The sequence below is a fragment of the Schistocerca cancellata genome, chromosome 2 (assembly GCF_023864275.1).
Source record: "Schistocerca cancellata isolate TAMUIC-IGC-003103 chromosome 2, iqSchCanc2.1, whole genome shotgun sequence".
NCBI classification, from domain to species: Eukaryota; Metazoa; Arthropoda; class Insecta; order Orthoptera; family Acrididae; genus Schistocerca; species Schistocerca cancellata.
The window spans coordinates 952084781-952104382 of NC_064627.1; the positions used below are offsets into that span (position 1 = coordinate 952084781).

A 19602-nucleotide genomic window follows, 5' to 3' on the forward strand; every position below is an offset into this window, starting at 1 on the left:
TGAATGCTCAAAGAGCTGCTAGAGTTGTGTGTCAGTATTTCGACCGTGTGAAGTGCAAATGTTATCGTGTCACGCACTATCCGCCCACTACGTAGCGTTCTGTGTCAGCACGCAGTTTTCGCCAGTACTCTGTGTCCATAGCTGTTTCCATAGCTAGGCTGCTTCCAGCACAATGCATGCACCATACGAAAGTGGCCGTTGCGCGATTTTGATTACCTGAGCCTTCGACATCACTTGATGTACGAATACTGGCAAGAATTCTTGCTACATTCGAAGGTGCACCTTCCACTTTCAGCCTACCTGGTTGCTTCATTTGCCACGCAAACACTTCCTGAGGACGCTACATGAAATAACATCGCATCTCATCGGCTTAATGACATGATGCTACTGAATTGAAGACCGCTACAGGCATCCGGTTCCATGGTGTAATGGTTAGCACTCTGGACTTTGAATCCAGCGATCCGAGTTCGAGTCTCGGTGGAACCTGACGCTGTGTTTTGCGCTCGTTTCTAGAAATGTGTACGAGCCGGTAGTTGGAATTGTATATGCAGAATTTTAGCTAGGATCATGTAACGCAAATTGTTAATAGCAGTCCACACGTGAATGGGGAACGCTCCAAATGCTTATGCTTTTGATACTAGGATTAATAACGGAACGAAAGGGGTTCAACTGCGAGAAGACGCCCTCAGCTGTTTCTCCCAGCAGGAAAGACATCTCTCCGTTTTGGGTGCTGCATGCGCATGCATTTAACAAACGTGCATGCGATGTACTAGTTCCTGGGAAACGAATAGAATCGCTGTACGTGCCAGTCTTTACGTATAGATATAAGTGAGCGAAGACGGCTTAATCCTGCCACGTAGATTGCTTTCCACATGACGCACTTGCCAGTCTCTTGGGCCGGTGGCCCACATGCAGTTTGTCCTGTTGCGTGGCTTACTTTCAGAGACTCGCAAGTTTAACGTAGTGTTTGGTTGTCGCGAAAGTGAAAAGTAGGGCCTGTCCGGGATTTGAACCCGGGACCTCCTGCACCCAAAGCAGGAATCATACCCCTAGACCAACAGGCCGCACAAGGAAGCACGTCTGCACCCCGCCACCTACTGACATCTTGCCGCACTTGCTAGTTGCAGCATACAATCTGGACCATATTCTCAAAGAGCTTTCTTAATCCGACACCCACAACATGAGCTGTGCTGAACACCAGTGTATGTGGATGCTCAAAGAGCTGCTAGAGTTGTGTGTCAGTATTTCGACCGTGTGAAGTGCAAATGTTATCGTGTCACGCACTATCCGCCCACTACGTAGCGTTCTGTGTCAGCACGCAGTTTTCGCCAGTACTCTGTGTCCATAGCTGTTTCCATAGCTAGGCTGCTTCCAGCACAATGCATGCACCATACGAAAGTGGCCGTTGCGCGATTTTGATTACCTGAGCCTTCGACATCACTTGATGTACGAATACTGGCAAGAATTCTTGCTACATTCGAAGGTGCACCTTCCACTTTCAGCCTACCTGGTTGCTTCATTTGCCACGCAAACACTTCCTGAGGACACTACATGAAATAACATCGCATCTCATCGGCTTAATGACATGATGCTACTGAATTGAAGACCGCTACAGGCATCCGGTTCCATGGTGTAATGGTTAGCACTCTGGACTTTGAATCCAGCGATCCGAGTTCGAGTCTCGGTGGAACCTGACGCTGTGTTTTGCGCTCGTTTCTAGAAATGTGTACGAGCCGGTAGTTGGAATTGTATATGCAGAATTTTAGCTAGGATCATGTAACGCAAATTGTTAATAGCAGTCCACACGTGAATGGGGAACGCTCCAAATGCTTATGCTTTTGATACTAGGATTAATAACGGAACGAAAGGGGTTCAACTGCGAGAAGACGCCCTCAGCTGTTTCTCCCAGCAGGAAAGACATCTCTCCGTTTTGGGTGCTGCATGCGCATGCATTTAACAAACGTGCATGCGATGTACTAGTTCCTGGGAAACGAATAGAATCGCTGTACGTGCCAGTCTTTACGTATAGATATAAGTGAGCGAAGACGGCTTAATCCTGCCACGTAGATTGCTTTCCACATGACGCACTTGCCAGTCTCTTGGGCCGGTGGCCCACATGCAGTTTGTCCTGTTGCGTGGCTTACTTTCAGAGACTCGCAAGTTTAACGTAGTGTTTGGTTGTCGCGAAAGTGAAAAGTAGGGCCTGTCCGGGATTTGAACCCGGGACCTCCTGCACCCAAAGCAGGAATCATACCCCTAGACCAACAGGCCGCACAAGGAAGCACGTCTGCACCCCGCCACCTACTGACATCTTGCCGCACTTGCTAGTTGCAGCATACAATCTGGACCATATTCTCAAAGAGCTTTCTTAATCCGACACCCACAACATGAGCTGTGCTGAACACCAGTGTATGTGAATGCTCAAAGAGCTGCTAGAGTTGTGTGTCAGTATTTCGACCGTGTGAAGTGCAAATGTTATCGTGTCACGCACTATCCGCCCACTACGTAGCGTTCTGTGTCAGCACGCAGTTTTCGCCAGTACTCTGTGTCCATAGCTGTTTCCATAGCTAGGCTGCTTCCAGCACAATGCATGCACCATACGAAAGTGGCCGTTGCGCGATTTTGATTACCTGAGCCTTCGACATCACTTGATGTACGAATACTGGCAAGAATTCTTGCTACATTCGAAGGTGCACCTTCCACTTTCAGCCTACCTGGTTGCTTCATTTGCCACGCAAACACTTCCTGAGGACGCTACATGAAATAACATCGCATCTCATCGGCTTAATGACATGATGCTACTGAATTGAAGACCGCTACAGGCATCCGGTTCCATGGTGTAATGGTTAGCACTCTGGACTTTGAATCCAGCGATCCGAGTTCGAGTCTCGGTGGAACCTGACGCTGTGTTTTGCGCTCGTTTCTAGAAATGTGTACGAGCCGGTAGTTGGAATTGTATATGCAGAATTTTAGCTAGGATCATGTAACGCAAATTGTTAATAGCAGTCCACACGTGAATGGGGAACGCTCCAAATGCTTATGCTTTTGATACTAGGATTAATAACGGAACGAAAGGGGTTCAACTGCGAGAAGACGCCCTCAGCTGTTTCTCCCAGCAGGAAAGACATCTCTCCGTTTTGGGTGCTGCATGCGCATGCATTTAACAAACGTGCATGCGATGTACTAGTTCCTGGGAAACGAATAGAATCGCTGTACGTGCCAGTCTTTACGTATAGATATAAGTGAGCGAAGACGGCTTAATCCTGCCACGTAGATTGCTTTCCACATGACGCACTTGCCAGTCTCTTGGGCCGGTGGCCCACATGCAGTTTGTCCTGTTGCGTGGCTTACTTTCAGAGACTCGCAAGTTTAACGTAGTGTTTGGTTGTCGCGAAAGTGAAAAGTACGGCCTGTCCGGGATTTGAACCCGGGACCTCCTGCACCCAAAGCAGGAATCATACCCCTAGACCAACAGGCCGCACAAGGAAGCACGTCTGCACCCCGCCACCTACTGCCGTCTTGCCGCACTTGCTAGTTGCAGCATACAATCTGGACCATATTCTCAAAGAGCTTTCTTAATCCGACACCCACAACATGAGCTTTGCTGAACACCAGTGTATGTGAATGCTCAAAGAGCTGCTAGAGTTGTGTGTCAGTATTTCGACCGTGTGAAGTGCAAATGTTATCGTGTCACGCACTATCCGCCCACTACGTAGCGTTCTGTGTCAGCACGCAGTTTTCGCCAGTACTCTGTGTCCATAGCTGTTTCCATAGCTAGGCTGCTTCCAGCACAATGCATGCACCATACGAAAGTGGCCGTTGCGCGATTTTGATTACCTGAGCCTTCGACATCACTTGATGTACGAATACTGGCAAGAATTCTTGCTACATTCGAAGGTGCACCTTCCACTTTCAGCCTACCTGGTTGCTTCATTTGCCACGCAAACACTTCCTGAGGACGCTACATGAAATAACATCGCATCTCATCGGCTTAATGACATGATGCTACTGAATTGAAGACCGCTACAGGCATCCGGTTCCATGGTGTAATGGTTAGCACTCTGGACTTTGAATCCAGCGATCCGAGTTCGAGTCTCGGTGGAACCTGACGCTGTGTTTTGCGCTCGTTTCTAGAAATGTGTACGAGCCGGTAGTTGGAATTGTATATGCAGAATTTTAGCTAGGATCATGTAACGCAAATTGTTAATAGCAGTCCACACGTGAATGGGGAACGCTCCAAATGCTTATGCTTTTGATACTAGGATTAATAACGGAACGAAAGGGGTTCAACTGCGAGAAGACGCCCTCAGCTGTTTCTCCCAGCAGGAAAGACATCTCTCCGTTTTGGGTGCTGCATGCGCATGCATTTAACAAACGTGCATGCGATGTACTAGTTCCTGGGAAACGAATAGAATCGCTGTACGTGCCAGTCTTTACGTATAGATATAAGTGAGCGAAGACGGCTTAATCCTGCCACGTAGATTGCTTTCCACATGACGCACTTGCCAGTCTCTTGGGCCGGTGGCCCACATGCAGTTTGTCCTGTTGCGTGGCTTACTTTCAGAGACTCGCAAGTTTAACGTAGTGTTTGGTTGTCGCGAAAGTGAAAAGTAGGGCCTGTCCGGGATTTGAACCCGGGACCTCCTGCACCCAAAGCAGGAATCATACCCCTAGACCAACAGGCCGCACAAGGAAGCACGTCTGCACCCCGCCACCTACTGACATCTTGCCGCACTTGCTAGTTGCAGCATACAATCTGGACCATATTCTCAAAGAGCTTTCTTAATCCGACACCCACAACATGAGCTGTGCTGAACACCAGTGTATGTGAATGCTCAAAGAGCTGCTAGAGTTGTGTGTCAGTATTTCGACCGTGTGAAGTGCAAATGTTATCGTGTCACGCACTATCCGCCCACTACGTAGCGTTCTGTGTCAGCACGCAGTTTTCGCCAGTACTCTGTGTCCATAGCTGTTTCCATAGCTAGGCTGCTTCCAGCACAATGCATGCACCATACGAAAGTGGCCGTTGCGCGATTTTGATTACCTGAGCCTTCGACATCACTTGATGTACGAATACTGGCAAGAATTCTTGCTACATTCGAAGGTGCACCTTCCACTTTCAGCCTACCTGGTTGCTTCATTTGCCACGCAAACACTTCCTGAGGACGCTACATGAAATAACATCGCATCTCATCGGCTTAATGACATGATGCTACTGAATTGAAGACCGCTACAGGCATCCGGTTCCATGGTGTAATGGTTAGCACTCTGGACTTTGAATCCAGCGATCCGAGTTCGAGTCTCGGTGGAACCTGACGCTGTGTTTTGCGCTCGTTTCTAGAAATGTGTACGAGCCGGTAGTTGGAATTGTATATGCAGAATTTTAGCTAGGATCATGTAACTCAAATTGTTAATAGCAGTCCACACGTGAATGGGGAACGCTCCAAATGCTTATGCTTTTGATACTAGGATTAATAACGGAACGAAAGGGGTTCAACTGCGAGAAGACGCCCTCAGCTGTTTCTCCCAGCAGGAAAGACATCTCTCCGTTTTGGGTGCTGCATGCGCATGCATTTAACAAACGTGCATGCGATGTACTAGTTCCTGGGAAACGAATAGAATCGCTGTACGTGCCAGTCTTTACGTATAGATATAAGTGAGCGAAGACGGCTTAATCCTGCCACGTAGATTGCTTTCCACATGACGCACTTGCCAGTCTCTTGGGCCGGTGGCCCACATGCAGTTTGTCCTGTTGCGTGGCTTACTTTCAGAGACTCGCAAGTTTAACGTAGTGTTTGGTTGTCGCGAAAGTGAAAAGTACGGCCTGTCCGGGATTTGAACCCGGGACCTCCTGCACCCAAAGCAGGAATCATACCCCTAGACCAACAGGCCGCACAAGGAAGCACGTCTGCACCCCGCCACCTACTGACATCTTGCCGCACTTGCTAGTTGCAGCATACAATCTGGACCATATTCTCAAAGAGCTTTCTTAATCCGACACCCACAACATGAGCTGTGCTGAACACCAGTGTATGTGAATGCTCAAAGAGCTGCTAGAGTTGTGTGTCAGTATTTCGACCGTGTGAAGTGCAAATGTTATCGTGTCACGCACTATCCGCCCACTACGTAGCGTTCTGTGTCAGCACGCAGTTTTCGCCAGTACTCTGTGTCCATAGCTGTTTCCATAGCTAGGCTGCTTCCAGCACAATGCATGCACCATACGAAAGTGGCCGTTGCGCGATTTTGATTACCTGAGCCTTCGACATCACTTGATGTACGAATACTGGCAAGAATTCTTGCTACATTCGAAGGTGCACCTTCCACTTTCAGCCTACCTGGTTGCTTCATTTGCCACGCAAACACTTCCTGAGGACGCTACATGAAATAACATCGCATCTCATCGGCTTAATGACATGATGCTACTGAATTGAAGACCGCTACAGGCATCCGGTTCCATGGTGTAATGGTTAGCACTCTGGACTTTGAATCCAGCGATCCGAGTTCGAGTCTCGGTGGAACCTGACGCTGTGTTTTGCGCTCGTTTCTAGAAATGTGTACGAGCCGGTAGTTGGAATTGTATATGCAGAATTTTAGTTAGGATCATGTAACGCAAATTGTTAATAGCAGTCCACACGTGAATGGGGAACGCTCCAAATGCTTATGCTTTTGATACTAGGATTAATAACGGAACGAAAGGGGTTCAACTGCGAGAAGACGCCCTCAGCTGTTTCTCCCAGCAGGAAAGACATCTCTCCGTTTTGGGTGCTGCATGCGCATGCATTTAACAAACGTGCATGCGATGTACTAGTTCCTGGGAAACGAATAGAATCGCTGTACGTGCCAGTCTTTACGTATAGATATAAGTGAGCGAAGACGGCTTAATCCTGCCACGTAGATTGCTTTCCACATGACGCACTTGCCAGTCTCTTGGGCCGGTGGCCCACATGCAGTTTGTCCTGTTGCGTGGCTTACTTTCAGAGACTCGCAAGTTTAACGTAGTGTTTGGTTGTCGCGAAAGTGAAAAGTAGGGCCTGTCCGGGATTTGAACCCGGGACCTCCTGCACCCAAAGCAGGAATCATACCCCTAGACCAACAGGCCGCACAAGGAAGCTCGTCTGCACCCCGCCATCTACTGACATCTTGCCGCACTTGCTAGTTGCAGCATACAATCTGGACCATATTCTCAAAGAGCTTTCTTAATCCGACACCCACAACATGAGCTGTGCTGAACACCAGTGTATGTGAATGCTCAAAGAGCTGCTAGAGTTGTGTGTCAGTATTTCGACCGTGTGAAGTGCAAATGTTATCGTGTCACGCACTGTCCGCCCACTACGTAGCGTTCTGTGTCAGCACGCAGTTTTCGCCAGTACTCTGTGTCCATAGCTGTTTCCATAGCTAGGCTGCTTCCAGCACAATGCATGCACCATACGAAAGTGGCCGTTGCGCGATTTTGATTACCTGAGCCTTCGACATCACTTGATGTACGAATACTGGCAAGAATTCTTGCTACATTCGAAGGTGCACCTTCCACTTTCAGCCTACCTGGTTGCTTCATTTGCCACGCAAACACTTCCTGAGGACGCTACATGAAATAACATCGCATCTCATCGGCTTAATGACATGATGCTACTGAATTGAAGACCGCTACAGGCATCCGGTTCCATGGTGTAATGGTTAGCACTCTGGACTTTGAATCCAGCGATCCGAGTTCGAGTCTCGGTGGAACCTGACGCTGTGTTTTGCGCTCGTTTCTAGAAATGTGTACGAGCCGGTAGTTGGAATTGTATATGCAGAATTTTAGCTAGGATCATGTAACGCAAATTGTTAATAGCAGTCCACACGTGAATGGGGAACGCTCCAAATGCTTATGCTTTTGATACTAGGATTAATAACGGAACGAAAGGGGTTCAACTGCGAGAAGACGCCCTCAGCTGTTTCTCCCAGCAGGAAAGACATCTCTCCGTTTTGGGTGCTGCATGCGCATGCATTTAACAAACGTGCATGCGATGTACTAGTTCCTGGGAAACGAATAGAATCGCTGTACGTGCCAGTCTTTACGTATAGATATAAGTGAGCGAAGACGGCTTAATCCTGCCACGTAGATTGCTTTCCACATGACGCACTTGCCAGTCTCTTGGGCCGGTGGCCCACATGCAGTTTGTCCTGTTGCGTGGCTTACTTTCAGAGACTCGCAAGTTTAACGTAGTGTTTGGTTGTCGCGAAAGTGAAAAGTAGGGCCTGTCCGGGATTTGAACCCGGGACCTCCTGCACCCAAAGCAGGAATCATACCCCTAGACCAACAGGCCGCACAAGGAAGCACGTCTGCACCCCGCCACCTACTGACATCTTGCCGCACTTGCTAGTTGCAGCATACAATCTGGACCATATTCTCAAAGAGCTTTCTTAATCCGACACCCACAACATGAGCTGTGCTGAACACCAGTGTATGTGAATGCTCAAAGAGCTGCTAGAGTTGTGTGTCAGTATTTCGACCGTGTGAAGTGCAAATGTTATCGTGTCACGCACTATCCGCCCACTACGTAGCGTTCTGTGTCAGCACGCAGTTTTCGCCAGTACTCTGTGTCCATAGCTGTTTCCATAGCTAGGCTGCTTCCAGCACAATGCATGCACCATACGAAAGTGGCCGTTGCGCGATTTTGATTACCTGAGCCTTCGACATCACTTGATGTACGAATACTGGCAAGAATTCTTGCTACATTCGAAGGTGCACCTTCCACTTTCAGCCTACCTGGTTGCTTCATTTGCCACGCAAACACTTCCTGAGGACGCTACATGAAATAACATCGCATCTCATCGGCTTAATGACATGATGCTACTGAATTGAAGACCGCTACAGGCATCCGGTTCCATGGTGTAATGGTTAGCACTCTGGACTTTGAATCCAGCGATCCGAGTTCGAGTCTCGGTGGAACCTGACGCTGTGTTTTGCGCTCGTTTCTAGAAATGTGTACGAGCCGGTAGTTGGAATTGTATATGCAGAATTTTAGTTAGGATCATGTAACGCAAATTGTTAATAGCAGTCCACACGTGAATGGGGAACGCTCCAAATGCTTATGCTTTTGATACTAGGATTAATAACGGAACGAAAGGGGTTCAACTGCGAGAAGACGCCCTCAGCTGTTTCTCCCAGCAGGAAAGACATCTCTCCGTTTTGGGTGCTGCATGCGCATGCATTTAACAAACGTGCATGCGATGTACTAGTTCCTGGGAAACGAATAGAATCGCTGTACGTGCCAGTCTTTACGTATAGATATAAGTGAGCGAAGACGGCTTAATCCTGCCACGTAGATTGCATTCCACATGACGCACTTGCCAGTCTCTTGGGCCGGTGGCCCACATGCAGTTTGTCCTGTTGCGTGGCTTACTTTCAGAGACTCGCAAGTTTAGCGTAGTGTTTGGTTGTCGCGAAAGTGAAAAGTAGGGCCTGTCCGGGATTTGAACCCGGGACCTCCTGCACCCAAAGCAGGAATCATACCCCTAGACCAACAGGCCGCACACGGAAGCTCGTCTGCACCCCGCCATCTACTGACATCTTGCCGCACTTGCTAGTTGCAGCATACAATCTGGACCATATTCTCAAAGAGCTTTCTTAATCCGACACCCACAACATGAGCTGTGCTGAACACCAGTGTATGTGAATGCTCAAAGAGCTGCTAGAGTTGTGTGTCAGTATTTCGACCGTGTGAAGTGCAAATGTTATCGTGTCACGCACTATCCGCCCACTACGTAGCGTTCTGTGTCAGCACGCAGTTTTCGCCAGTACTCTGTGTCCATAGCTGTTTCCATAGCTAGGCTGCTTCCAGCACAATGCATGCACCATACGAAAGTGGCCGTTGCGCGATTTTGATTACCTGAGCCTTCGACATCACTTGATGTACGAATACTGGCAAGAATTCTTGCTACATTCGAAGGTGCACCTTCCACTTTCAGCCTACCTGGTTGCTTCATTTGCCACGCAAACACTTCCTGAGGACGCTACATGAAATAACATCGCATCTCATCGGCTTAATGACATGATGCTACTGAATTGAAGACCGCTACAGGCATCCGGTTCCATGGTGTAATGGTTAGCACTCTGGACTTTGAATCCAGCGATCCGAGTTCGAGTCTCGGTGGAACCTGACGCTGTGTTTTGCGCTCGTTTCTAGAAATGTGTACGAGCCGGTAGTTGGAATTGTATATGCAGAATTTTAGCTAGGATCATGTAACGCAAATTGTTAATAGCAGTCCACACGTGAATGGGGAACGCTCCAAATGCTTATGCTTTTGATACTAGGATTAATAACGGAACGAAAGGGGTTCAACTGCGAGAAGACGCCCTCAGCTGTTTCTCCCAGCAGGAAAGACATCTCTCCGTTTTGGGTGCTGCATGCGCATGCATTTAACAAACGTGCATGCGATGTACTAGTTCCTGGGAAACGAATAGAATCGCTGTACGTGCCAGTCTTTACGTATAGATATAAGTGAGCGAAGACGGCTTAATCCTGCCACGTAGATTGCTTTCCACATGACGCACTTGCCAGTCTCTTGGGCCGGTGGCCCACATGCAGTTTGTCCTGTTGCGTGGCTTACTTTCAGAGACTCGCAAGTTTAACGTAGTGTTTGGTTGTCGCGAAAGTGAAAAGTAGGGCCTGTCCGGGATTTGAACCCGGGACCTCCTGCACCCAAAGCAGGAATCATACCCCTAGACCAACAGGCCGCACAAGGAAGCACGTCTGCACCCCGCCACCTACTGACATCTTGCCGCACTTGCTAGTTGCAGCATACAATCTGGACCATATTCTCAAAGAGCTTTCTTAATCCGACACCCACAACATGAGCTGTGCTGAACACCAGTGTATGTGAATGCTCAAAGAGCTGCTAGAGTTGTGTGTCAGTATTTCGACCGTGTGAAGTGCAAATGTTATCGTGTCACGCACTATCCGCCCACTACGTAGCGTTCTGTGTCAGCACGCAGTTTTCGCCAGTACTCTGTGTCCATAGCTGTTTCCATAGCTAGGCTGCTTCCAGCACAATGCATGCACCATACGAAAGTGGCCGTTGCGCGATTTTGATTACCTGAGCCTTCGACATCACTTGATGTACGAATACTGGCAAGAATTCTTGCTACATTCGAAGGTGCACCTTCCACTTTCAGCCTACCTGGTTGCTTCATTTGCCACGCAAACACTTCCTGAGGACGCTACATGAAATAACATCGCATCTCATCGGCTTAATGACATGATGCTACTGAATTGAAGACCGCTACAGGCATCCGGTTCCATGGTGTAATGGTTAGCACTCTGGACTTTGAATCCAGCGATCCGAGTTCGAGTCTCGGTGGAACCTGACGCTGTGTTTTGCGCTCGTTTCTAGAAATGTGTACGAGCCGGTAGTTGGAATTGTATATGCAGAATTTTAGCTAGGATCATGTAACGCAAATTGTTAATAGCAGTCCACACGTGAATGGGGAACGCTCCAAATGCTTATGCTTTTGATACTAGGATTAATAACGGAACGAAAGGGGTTCAACTGCGAGAAGACGCCCTCAGCTGTTTCTCCCAGCAGGAAAGACATCTCTCCGTTTTGGGTGCTGCATGCGCATGCATTTAACAAACGTGCATGCGATGTACTAGTTCCTGGGAAACGAATAGAATCGCTGTACGTGCCAGTCTTTACGTATAGATATAAGTGAGCGAAGACGGCTTAATCCTGCCACGTAGATTGCATTCCACATGACGCACTTGCCAGTCTCTTGGGCCGGTGGCCCACATGCAGTTTGTCCTGTTGCGTGGCTTACTTTCAGAGACTCGCAAGTTTAACGTAGTGTTTGGTTGTCGCGAAAGTGAAAAGTAGGGCCTGTCCGGGATTTGAACCCGGGACCTCCTGCACCCAAAGCAGGAATCATACCCCTAGACCAACAGGCCGCACAAGGAAGCTCGTCTGCACCCCGCCATCTACTGACATCTTGCCGCACTTGCTAGTTGCAGCATACAATCTGGACCATATTCTCAAAGAGCTTTCTTAATCCGACACCCACAACATGAGCTGTGCTGAACACCAGTGTATGTGAATGCTCAAAGAGCTGCTAGAGTTGTGTGTCAGTATTTCGACCGTGTGAAGTGCAAATGTTATCGTGTCACGCACTATCCGCCCACTACGTAGCGTTCTGTGTCAGCACGCAGTTTTCGCCAGTACTCTGTGTCCATAGCTGTTTCCATAGCTAGGCTGCTTCCAGCACAATGCATGCACCATACGAAAGTGGCCGTTGCGCGATTTTGATTACCTGAGCCTTCGACATCACTTGATGTACGAATACTGGCAAGAATTCTTGCTACATTCGAAGGTGCACCTTCCACTTTCAGCCTACCTGGTTGCTTCATTTGCCACGCAAACACTTCCTGAGGACGCTACATGAAATAACATCGCATCTCATCGGCTTAATGACATGATGCTACTGAATTGAAGACCGCTACAGGCATCCGGTTCCATGGTGTAATGGTTAGCACTCTGGACTTTGAATCCAGCGATCCGAGTTCGAGTCTCGGTGGAACCTGACGCTGTGTTTTGCGCTCGTTTCTAGAAATGTGTACGAGCCGGTAGTTGGAATTGTATATGCAGAATTTTAGCTAGGATCATGTAACGCAAATTGTTAATAGCAGTCCACACGTGAATGGGGAACGCTCCAAATGCTTATGCTTTTGATACTAGGATTAATAACGGAACGAAAGGGGTTCAACTGCGAGAAGACGCCCTCAGCTGTTTCTCCCAGCAGGAAAGACATCTCTCCGTTTTGGGTGCTGCATGCGCATGCATTTAACAAACGTGCATGCGATGTACTAGTTCCTGGGAAACGAATAGAATCGCTGTACGTGCCAGTCTTTACGTATAGATATAAGTGAGCGAAGACGGCTTAATCCTGCCACGTAGATTGCTTTCCACATGACGCACTTGCCAGTCTCTTGGGCCGGTGGCCCACATGCAGTTTGTCCTGTTGCGTGGCTTACTTTCAGAGACTCGCAAGTTTAACGTAGTGTTTGGTTGTCGCGAAAGTGAAAAGTAGGGCCTGTCCGGGATTTGAACCCGGGACCTCCTGCACCCAAAGCAGGAATCATACCCCTAGACCAACAGGCCGCACAAGGAAGCACGTCTGCACCCCGCCACCTACTGACATCTTGCCGCACTTGCTAGTTGCAGCATACAATCTGGACCATATTCTCAAAGAGCTTTCTTAATCCGACACCCACAACATGAGCTGTGCTGAACACCAGTGTATGTGAATGCTCAAAGAGCTGCTAGAGTTGTGTGTCAGTATTTCGACCGTGTGAAGTGCAAATGTTATCGTGTCACGCACTATCCGCCCACTACGTAGCGTTCTGTGTCAGCACGCAGTTTTCGCCAGTACTCTGTGTCCATAGCTGTTTCCATAGCTAGGCTGCTTCCAGCACAATGCATGCACCATACGAAAGTGGCCGTTGCGCGATTTTGATTACCTGAGCCTTCGACATCACTTGATGTACGAATACTGGCAAGAATTCTTGCTACATTCGAAGGTGCACCTTCCACTTTCAGCCTACCTGGTTGCTTCATTTGCCACGCAAACACTTCCTGAGGACGCTACATGAAATAACATCGCATCTCATCGGCTTAATGACATGATGCTACTGAATTGAAGACCGCTACAGGCATCCGGTTCCATGGTGTAATGGTTAGCACTCTGGACTTTGAATCCAGCGATCCGAGTTCGAGTCTCGGTGGAACCTGACGCTGTGTTTTGCGCTCGTTTCTAGAAATGTGTACGAGCCGGTAGTTGGAATTGTATATGCAGAATTTTAGCTAGGATCATGTAACGCAAATTGTTAATAGCAGTCCACACGTGAATGGGGAACGCTCCAAATGCTTATGCTTTTGATACTAGGATTAATAACGGAACGAAAGGGGTTCAACTGCGAGAAGACGCCCTCAGCTGTTTCTCCCAGCAGGAAAGACATCTCTCCGTTTTGGGTGCTGCATGCGCATGCATTTAACAAACGTGCATGCGATGTACTAGTTCCTGGGAAACGAATAGAATCGCTGTACGTGCCAGTCTTTACGTATAGATATAAGTGAGCGAAGACGGCTTAATCCTGCCACGTAGATTGCATTCCACATGACGCACTTGCCAGTCTCTTGGGCCGGTGGCCCACATGCAGTTTGTCCTGTTGCGTGGCTTACTTTCAGAGACTCGCAAGTTTAACGTAGTGTTTGGTTGTCGCGAAAGTGAAAAGTAGGGCCTGTCCGGGATTTGAACCCGGGACCTCCTGCACCCAAAGCAGGAATCATACCCCTAGACCAACAGGCCGCACAAGGAAGCTCGTCTGCACCCCGCCATCTACTGACATCTTGCCGCACTTGCTAGTTGCAGCATACAATCTGGACCATATTCTCAAAGAGCTTTCTTAATCCGACACCCACAACATGAGCTGTGCTGAACACCAGTGTATGTGAATGCTCAAAGAGCTGCTAGAGTTGTGTGTCAGTATTTCGACCGTGTGAAGTGCAAATGTTATCGTGTCACGCACTATCCGCCCACTACGTAGCGTTCTGTGTCAGCACGCAGTTTTCGCCAGTACTCTGTGTCCATAGCTGTTTCCATAGCTAGGCTGCTTCCAGCACAATGCATGCACCATACGAAAGTGGCCGTTGCGCGATTTTGATTACCTGAGCCTTCGACATCACTTGATGTACGAATACTGGCAAGAATTCTTGCTACATTCGAAGGTGCACCTTCCACTTTCAGCCTACCTGGTTGCTTCATTTGCCACGCAAACACTTCCTGAGGACGCTACATGAAATAACATCGCATCTCATCGGCTTAATGACATGATGCTACTGAATTGAAGACCGCTACAGGCATCCGGTTCCATGGTGTAATGGTTAGCACTCTGGACTTTGAATCCAGCGATCCGAGTTCGAGTCTCGGTGGAACCTGACGCTGTGTTTTGCGCTCGTTTCTAGAAATGTGTACGAGCCGGTAGTTGGAATTGTATATGCAGAATTTTAGCTAGGATCATGTAACGCAAATTGTTAATAGCAGTCCACACGTGAATGGGGAACGCTCCAAATGCTTATGCTTTTGATACTAGGATTAATAACGGAACGAAAGGGGTTCAACTGCGAGAAGACGCCCTCAGCTGTTTCTCCCAGCAGGAAAGACATCTCTCCGTTTTGGGTGCTGCATGCGCATGCATTTAACAAACGTGCATGCGATGTACTAGTTCCTGGGAAACGAATAGAATCGCTGTACGTGCCAGTCTTTACGTATAGATATAAGTGAGCGAAGACGGCTTAATCCTGCCACGTAGATTGCTTTCCACATGACGCACTTGCCAGTCTCTTGGGCCGGTGGCCCACATGCAGTTTGTCCTGTTGCGTGGCTTACTTTCAGAGACTCGCAAGTTTAACGTAGTGTTTGGTTGTCGCGAAAGTGAAAAGTAGGGCCTGTCCGGGATTTGAACCCGGGACCTCCTGCACCCAAAGCAGGAATCATACCCCTAGACCAACAGGCCGCACAAGGAAGCACGTCTGCACCCCGCCACCTACTGACATCTTGCCGCACTTGCTAGTTGCAGCATACAATCTGGACCATATTCTCAAAGAGCTTTCTTAATCCGACACCCACAACATGAGCTGTGCTGAACACCAGTGTATGTGAATGCTCAAAGAGCTGCTAGAGTTGTGTGTCAGTATTTCGACCGTGTGAAGTGCAAATGTTATCGTGTCACGCACTATCCGCCCACTACGTAGCGTTCTGTGTCAGCACGCAGTTTTCGCCAGTACTCTGTGTCCATAGCTGTTTCCATAGCTAGGCTGCTTCCAGCACAATGCATGCACCATACGAAAGTGGCCGTTGCGCGATTTTGATTACCTGAGCCTTCGACATCACTTGATGTACGAATACTGGCAAGAATTCTTGCTACATTCGAAGGTGCACCTTCCACTTTCAGCCTACCTGGTTGCTTCATTTGCCACGCAAACACTTCCTGAGGACGCTACATGAAATAACATCGCATCTCATCGGCTTAATGACATGATGCTACTGAATTGAAGACCGCTACAGGCATCCGGTTCCATGGTGTAATGGTTAGCACTCTGGACTTTGAATCCAGCGATCCGAGTTCGAGTCTCGGTGGAACCTGACGCTGTGTTTTGCGCTCGTTTCTAGAAATGTGTACGAGCCGGTAGTTGGAATTGTATATGCAGAATTTTAGCTAGGATCATGTAACGCAAATTGTTAATAGCAGTCCACACGTGAATGGGGAACGCTCCAAATGCTTATGCTTTTGATACTAGGATTAATAACGGAACGAAAGGGGTTCAACTGCGAGAAGACGCCCTCAGCTGTTTCTCCCAGCAGGAAAGACATCTCTCCGTTTTGGGTGCTGCATGCGCATGCATTTAACAAACGTGCATGCGATGTACTAGTTCCTGGGAAACGAATAGAATCGCTGTACGTGCCAGTCTTTACGTATAGATATAAGTGAGCGAAGACGGCTTAATCCTGCCACGTAGATTGCTTTCCACATGACGCACTTGCCAGTCTCTTGGGCCGGTGGCCCACATGCAGTTTGTCCTGTTGCGTGGCTTACTTTCAGAGACTCGCAAGTTTAACGTAGTGTTTGGTTGTCGCGAAAGTGAAAAGTAGGGCCTGTCCGGGATTTGAACCCGGGACCTCCTGCACCCAAAGCAGGAATCATACCCCTAGACCAACAGGCCGCACAAGGAAGCACGTCTGCACCCCGCCACCTACTGACATCTTGCCGCACTTGCTAGTTGCAGCATACAATCTGGACCATATTCTCAAAGAGCTTTCTTAATCCGACACCCACAACATGAGCTGTGCTGAACACCAGTGTATGTGAATGCTCAAAGAGCTGCTAGAGTTGTGTGTCAGTATTTCGACCGTGTGAAGTGCAAATGTTATCGTGTCACGCACTATCCGCCCACTACGTAGCGTTCTGTGTCAGCACGCAGTTTTCGCCAGTACTCTGTGTCCATAGCTGTTTCCATAGCTAGGCTGCTTCCAGCACAATGCATGCACCATACGAAAGTGGCCGTTGCGCGATTTTGATTACCTGAGCCTTCGACATCACTTGATGTACGAATACTGGCAAGAATTCTTGCTACATTCGAAGGTGCACCTTCCACTTTCAGCCTACCTGGTTGCTTCATTTGCCACGCAAACACTTCCTGAGGACGCTACATGAAATAACATCGCATCTCATCGGCTTAATGACATGATGCTACTGAATTGAAGACCGCTACAGGCATCCGGTTCCATGGTGTAATGGTTAGCACTCTGGACTTTGAATCCAGCGATCCGAGTTCGAGTCTCGGTGGAACCTGACGCTGTGTTTTGCGCTCGTTTCTAGAAATGTGTACGAGCCGGTAGTTGGAATTGTATATGCAGAATTTTAGCTAGGATCATGTAACGCAAATTGTTAATAGCAGTCCACACGTGAATGGGGAACGCTCCAAATGCTTATGCTTTTGATACTAGGATTAATAACGGAACGAAAGGGGTTCAACTGCGAGAAGACGCCCTCAGCTGTTTCTCCCAGCAGGAAAGACATCTCTCCGTTTTGGGTGCTGCATGCGCATGCATTTAACAAACGTGCATGCGATGTACTAGTTCCTGGGAAACGAATAGAATCGCTGTACGTGCCAGTCTTTACGTATAGATATAAGTGAGCGAAGACGGCTTAATCCTGCCACGTAGATTGCTTTCCACATGACGCACTTGCCAGTCTCTTGGGCCGGTGGCCCACATGCAGTTTGTCCTGTTGCGTGGCTTACTTTCAGAGACTCGCAAGTTTAACGTAGTGTTTGGTTGTCGCGAAAGTGAGAAGTAGGGCCTGTCCGGGATTTGAACCCGGGACCTCCTGCACCCAAAGCAGGAATCATACCCCTAGACCAACAGGCCGCACAAGGAAGCACGTCTGCACCCCGCCACCTACTGACATCTTGCCGCACTTGCTAGTTGCAGCATACAATCTGGACCATATTCTCAAAGAGCTTTCTTAATCCGACACCCACAACATGAGCTGTGCTGAACACCAGTGTATGTGAATGCTCAAAGAGCTGCTAGAGTTGTGTGTCAGTATTTCGACCGTGTGAAGTGCAAATGTTATCGTGTCACGCACTATCCGCCCACTACGTAGCGTTCTGTGTCAGCACGCAGTTTTCGCCAGTACTCTGTGTCCATAGCTGTTTCCATAGCTAGGCTGCTTCCAGCACAATGCATGCACCATACGAAAGTGGCCGTTGCGCGATTTTGATTACCTGAGCCTTCGACATCACTTGATGTACGAATACTGGCAAGAATTCTTGCTACATTCGAAGGTGCACCTTCCACTTTCAGCCTACCTGGTTGCTTCATTTGCCACGCAAACTCTTCCTGAGGACGCTACATGAAATAACATCGCATCTCATCGGCTTAATGACATGATGCTACTGAATTGAAGACCGCTACAGGCATCCGGTTCCATGGTGTAATGGTTAGCACTCTGGACTTTGAATCCAGCGATCCGAGTTCGAGTCTCGGTGGAACGTGACGCTGTGTTTTGCGCTCGTTTCTAGAAATGTGTACGAGCCGGTAGTTGGAATTGTATATGCAGAATTTTAGCTAGGATCATGTAACGCAAATTGTTAATAGCAGTCCACACGTGAATGGGGAACGCTCCAAATGCTTATGCTTTTGATACTAGGATCAATAACGGAACGAAAGGGGTTCAACTGCGAGAAGACGCCCTCAGCTGTTTCTCCCAGCAGGAAAGACATCTCTCCGTTTTGGGTGCTGCATGCGCATGCATTTAACAAACGTGCATGCGATGTACTAGTTCCTGGGAAACGAATAGAATCGCTGTACGTGCCAGTCTTTACGTATAGATATAAGTGAGCGAAGACGGCTTAATCCTGCCACGTAGATTGCTTTCCACATGACGCACTTGCCAGTCTCTTGGGCCGGTGGCCCACATGCAGTTTGTCCTGTTGCGTGGCTTACTTTCAGAGACTCGCAAGTTTAACGTAGTGTTTGGTTGTCGCGAAAGTGAAAAGTAGGGCCTGTCCGGGATTTGAACCCGGGACCTCCTGCACCCAAAGCAGGAATCATACCCCTAGACCAACAGGCCGCACAAGGAAGCACGTCTGCACCCCGCCACCTACTGACATCTTGCCGCACTTGCTAGTTGCAGCATACAATCTGGACCATATTCTCAAAGAGCTTTCTTAATCCGACACCCACAACATGAGCTGTGCTGAACACCAGTGTATGTGAATGCTCAAAGAGCTGCTAGAGTTGTGTGTCAGTATTTCGACCGTGTGAAGTGCAAATGTTATCGTGTCACGCACTATCCGCCCACTACGTAGCGTTCTGTGTCAGCACGCAGTTTTCGCCAGTACTCTGTGTCCATAGCTGTTTCCATAGCTAGGCTGCTTCCAGCACAATGCATGCACCATACGAAAGTGGCCGTTGCGCGATTTTGATTACCTGAGCCTTCGACATCACTTGATGTACGAATACTGGCAAGAATTCTTGCTACATTCGAAGGTGCACCTTCCACT

At 48.5% G+C, this 19602-nt stretch overlaps 32 non-coding genes across 32 annotated transcripts; 16 read left to right on the top strand and 16 right to left on the bottom strand.

The window, feature by feature from the left end:
• The first annotated feature begins 414 nt into the window (after positions 1-414).
• Trnaq-uug (transfer RNA glutamine (anticodon UUG)) lies at positions 415-486 on the top strand. Its single transcript has one exon. It is a non-coding gene; the product is annotated as a tRNA-Gln (tRNA).
• Positions 487-992: 506 nt separating this feature from the next.
• On the bottom strand, positions 993-1064 carry Trnap-ugg (transfer RNA proline (anticodon UGG)). The gene has a single exon. It is a non-coding gene; the product is annotated as a tRNA-Pro (tRNA).
• Positions 1065-1621: 557 nt separating this feature from the next.
• On the top strand, positions 1622-1693 carry Trnaq-uug (transfer RNA glutamine (anticodon UUG)). The gene has a single exon. It is a non-coding gene; the product is annotated as a tRNA-Gln (tRNA).
• A 506-nt stretch (positions 1694-2199) lies between these two features.
• Positions 2200-2271, bottom strand: Trnap-ugg (transfer RNA proline (anticodon UGG)). Its single transcript has one exon. It is a non-coding gene; the product is annotated as a tRNA-Pro (tRNA).
• A 557-nt stretch (positions 2272-2828) lies between these two features.
• Positions 2829-2900, top strand: Trnaq-uug (transfer RNA glutamine (anticodon UUG)). Its single transcript has one exon. It is a non-coding gene; the product is annotated as a tRNA-Gln (tRNA).
• Positions 2901-3406: 506 nt separating this feature from the next.
• Positions 3407-3478, bottom strand: Trnap-ugg (transfer RNA proline (anticodon UGG)). Its single transcript has one exon. It is a non-coding gene; the product is annotated as a tRNA-Pro (tRNA).
• Positions 3479-4035: 557 nt separating this feature from the next.
• On the top strand, positions 4036-4107 carry Trnaq-uug (transfer RNA glutamine (anticodon UUG)). The gene has a single exon. It is a non-coding gene; the product is annotated as a tRNA-Gln (tRNA).
• Positions 4108-4613: 506 nt separating this feature from the next.
• On the bottom strand, positions 4614-4685 carry Trnap-ugg (transfer RNA proline (anticodon UGG)). Its single transcript has one exon. It is a non-coding gene; the product is annotated as a tRNA-Pro (tRNA).
• Positions 4686-5242: 557 nt separating this feature from the next.
• On the top strand, positions 5243-5314 carry Trnaq-uug (transfer RNA glutamine (anticodon UUG)). Its single transcript has one exon. It is a non-coding gene; the product is annotated as a tRNA-Gln (tRNA).
• Positions 5315-5820: 506 nt separating this feature from the next.
• On the bottom strand, positions 5821-5892 carry Trnap-ugg (transfer RNA proline (anticodon UGG)). Its single transcript has one exon. It is a non-coding gene; the product is annotated as a tRNA-Pro (tRNA).
• Positions 5893-6449: 557 nt separating this feature from the next.
• Positions 6450-6521, top strand: Trnaq-uug (transfer RNA glutamine (anticodon UUG)). The gene has a single exon. It is a non-coding gene; the product is annotated as a tRNA-Gln (tRNA).
• Positions 6522-7027: 506 nt separating this feature from the next.
• Trnap-ugg (transfer RNA proline (anticodon UGG)) lies at positions 7028-7099 on the bottom strand. The gene has a single exon. It is a non-coding gene; the product is annotated as a tRNA-Pro (tRNA).
• A 557-nt stretch (positions 7100-7656) lies between these two features.
• On the top strand, positions 7657-7728 carry Trnaq-uug (transfer RNA glutamine (anticodon UUG)). Its single transcript has one exon. It is a non-coding gene; the product is annotated as a tRNA-Gln (tRNA).
• Positions 7729-8234: 506 nt separating this feature from the next.
• Trnap-ugg (transfer RNA proline (anticodon UGG)) lies at positions 8235-8306 on the bottom strand. The gene has a single exon. It is a non-coding gene; the product is annotated as a tRNA-Pro (tRNA).
• Positions 8307-8863: 557 nt separating this feature from the next.
• On the top strand, positions 8864-8935 carry Trnaq-uug (transfer RNA glutamine (anticodon UUG)). Its single transcript has one exon. It is a non-coding gene; the product is annotated as a tRNA-Gln (tRNA).
• A 506-nt stretch (positions 8936-9441) lies between these two features.
• On the bottom strand, positions 9442-9513 carry Trnap-ugg (transfer RNA proline (anticodon UGG)). The gene has a single exon. It is a non-coding gene; the product is annotated as a tRNA-Pro (tRNA).
• Positions 9514-10070: 557 nt separating this feature from the next.
• Trnaq-uug (transfer RNA glutamine (anticodon UUG)) lies at positions 10071-10142 on the top strand. Its single transcript has one exon. It is a non-coding gene; the product is annotated as a tRNA-Gln (tRNA).
• Positions 10143-10648: 506 nt separating this feature from the next.
• Positions 10649-10720, bottom strand: Trnap-ugg (transfer RNA proline (anticodon UGG)). The gene has a single exon. It is a non-coding gene; the product is annotated as a tRNA-Pro (tRNA).
• Positions 10721-11277: 557 nt separating this feature from the next.
• Trnaq-uug (transfer RNA glutamine (anticodon UUG)) lies at positions 11278-11349 on the top strand. The gene has a single exon. It is a non-coding gene; the product is annotated as a tRNA-Gln (tRNA).
• A 506-nt stretch (positions 11350-11855) lies between these two features.
• Positions 11856-11927, bottom strand: Trnap-ugg (transfer RNA proline (anticodon UGG)). Its single transcript has one exon. It is a non-coding gene; the product is annotated as a tRNA-Pro (tRNA).
• A 557-nt stretch (positions 11928-12484) lies between these two features.
• Trnaq-uug (transfer RNA glutamine (anticodon UUG)) lies at positions 12485-12556 on the top strand. Its single transcript has one exon. It is a non-coding gene; the product is annotated as a tRNA-Gln (tRNA).
• Positions 12557-13062: 506 nt separating this feature from the next.
• Positions 13063-13134, bottom strand: Trnap-ugg (transfer RNA proline (anticodon UGG)). The gene has a single exon. It is a non-coding gene; the product is annotated as a tRNA-Pro (tRNA).
• A 557-nt stretch (positions 13135-13691) lies between these two features.
• Positions 13692-13763, top strand: Trnaq-uug (transfer RNA glutamine (anticodon UUG)). The gene has a single exon. It is a non-coding gene; the product is annotated as a tRNA-Gln (tRNA).
• Positions 13764-14269: 506 nt separating this feature from the next.
• On the bottom strand, positions 14270-14341 carry Trnap-ugg (transfer RNA proline (anticodon UGG)). The gene has a single exon. It is a non-coding gene; the product is annotated as a tRNA-Pro (tRNA).
• Positions 14342-14898: 557 nt separating this feature from the next.
• On the top strand, positions 14899-14970 carry Trnaq-uug (transfer RNA glutamine (anticodon UUG)). Its single transcript has one exon. It is a non-coding gene; the product is annotated as a tRNA-Gln (tRNA).
• A 506-nt stretch (positions 14971-15476) lies between these two features.
• Trnap-ugg (transfer RNA proline (anticodon UGG)) lies at positions 15477-15548 on the bottom strand. The gene has a single exon. It is a non-coding gene; the product is annotated as a tRNA-Pro (tRNA).
• A 557-nt stretch (positions 15549-16105) lies between these two features.
• Trnaq-uug (transfer RNA glutamine (anticodon UUG)) lies at positions 16106-16177 on the top strand. Its single transcript has one exon. It is a non-coding gene; the product is annotated as a tRNA-Gln (tRNA).
• A 506-nt stretch (positions 16178-16683) lies between these two features.
• Positions 16684-16755, bottom strand: Trnap-ugg (transfer RNA proline (anticodon UGG)). The gene has a single exon. It is a non-coding gene; the product is annotated as a tRNA-Pro (tRNA).
• A 557-nt stretch (positions 16756-17312) lies between these two features.
• On the top strand, positions 17313-17384 carry Trnaq-uug (transfer RNA glutamine (anticodon UUG)). Its single transcript has one exon. It is a non-coding gene; the product is annotated as a tRNA-Gln (tRNA).
• Positions 17385-17890: 506 nt separating this feature from the next.
• Trnap-ugg (transfer RNA proline (anticodon UGG)) lies at positions 17891-17962 on the bottom strand. Its single transcript has one exon. It is a non-coding gene; the product is annotated as a tRNA-Pro (tRNA).
• A 557-nt stretch (positions 17963-18519) lies between these two features.
• Trnaq-uug (transfer RNA glutamine (anticodon UUG)) lies at positions 18520-18595 on the top strand. Its single transcript has one exon. It is a non-coding gene; the product is annotated as a tRNA-Gln (tRNA).
• A 502-nt stretch (positions 18596-19097) lies between these two features.
• On the bottom strand, positions 19098-19169 carry Trnap-ugg (transfer RNA proline (anticodon UGG)). The gene has a single exon. It is a non-coding gene; the product is annotated as a tRNA-Pro (tRNA).
• Between the last annotated feature and the right edge of the window lie 433 nt (positions 19170-19602).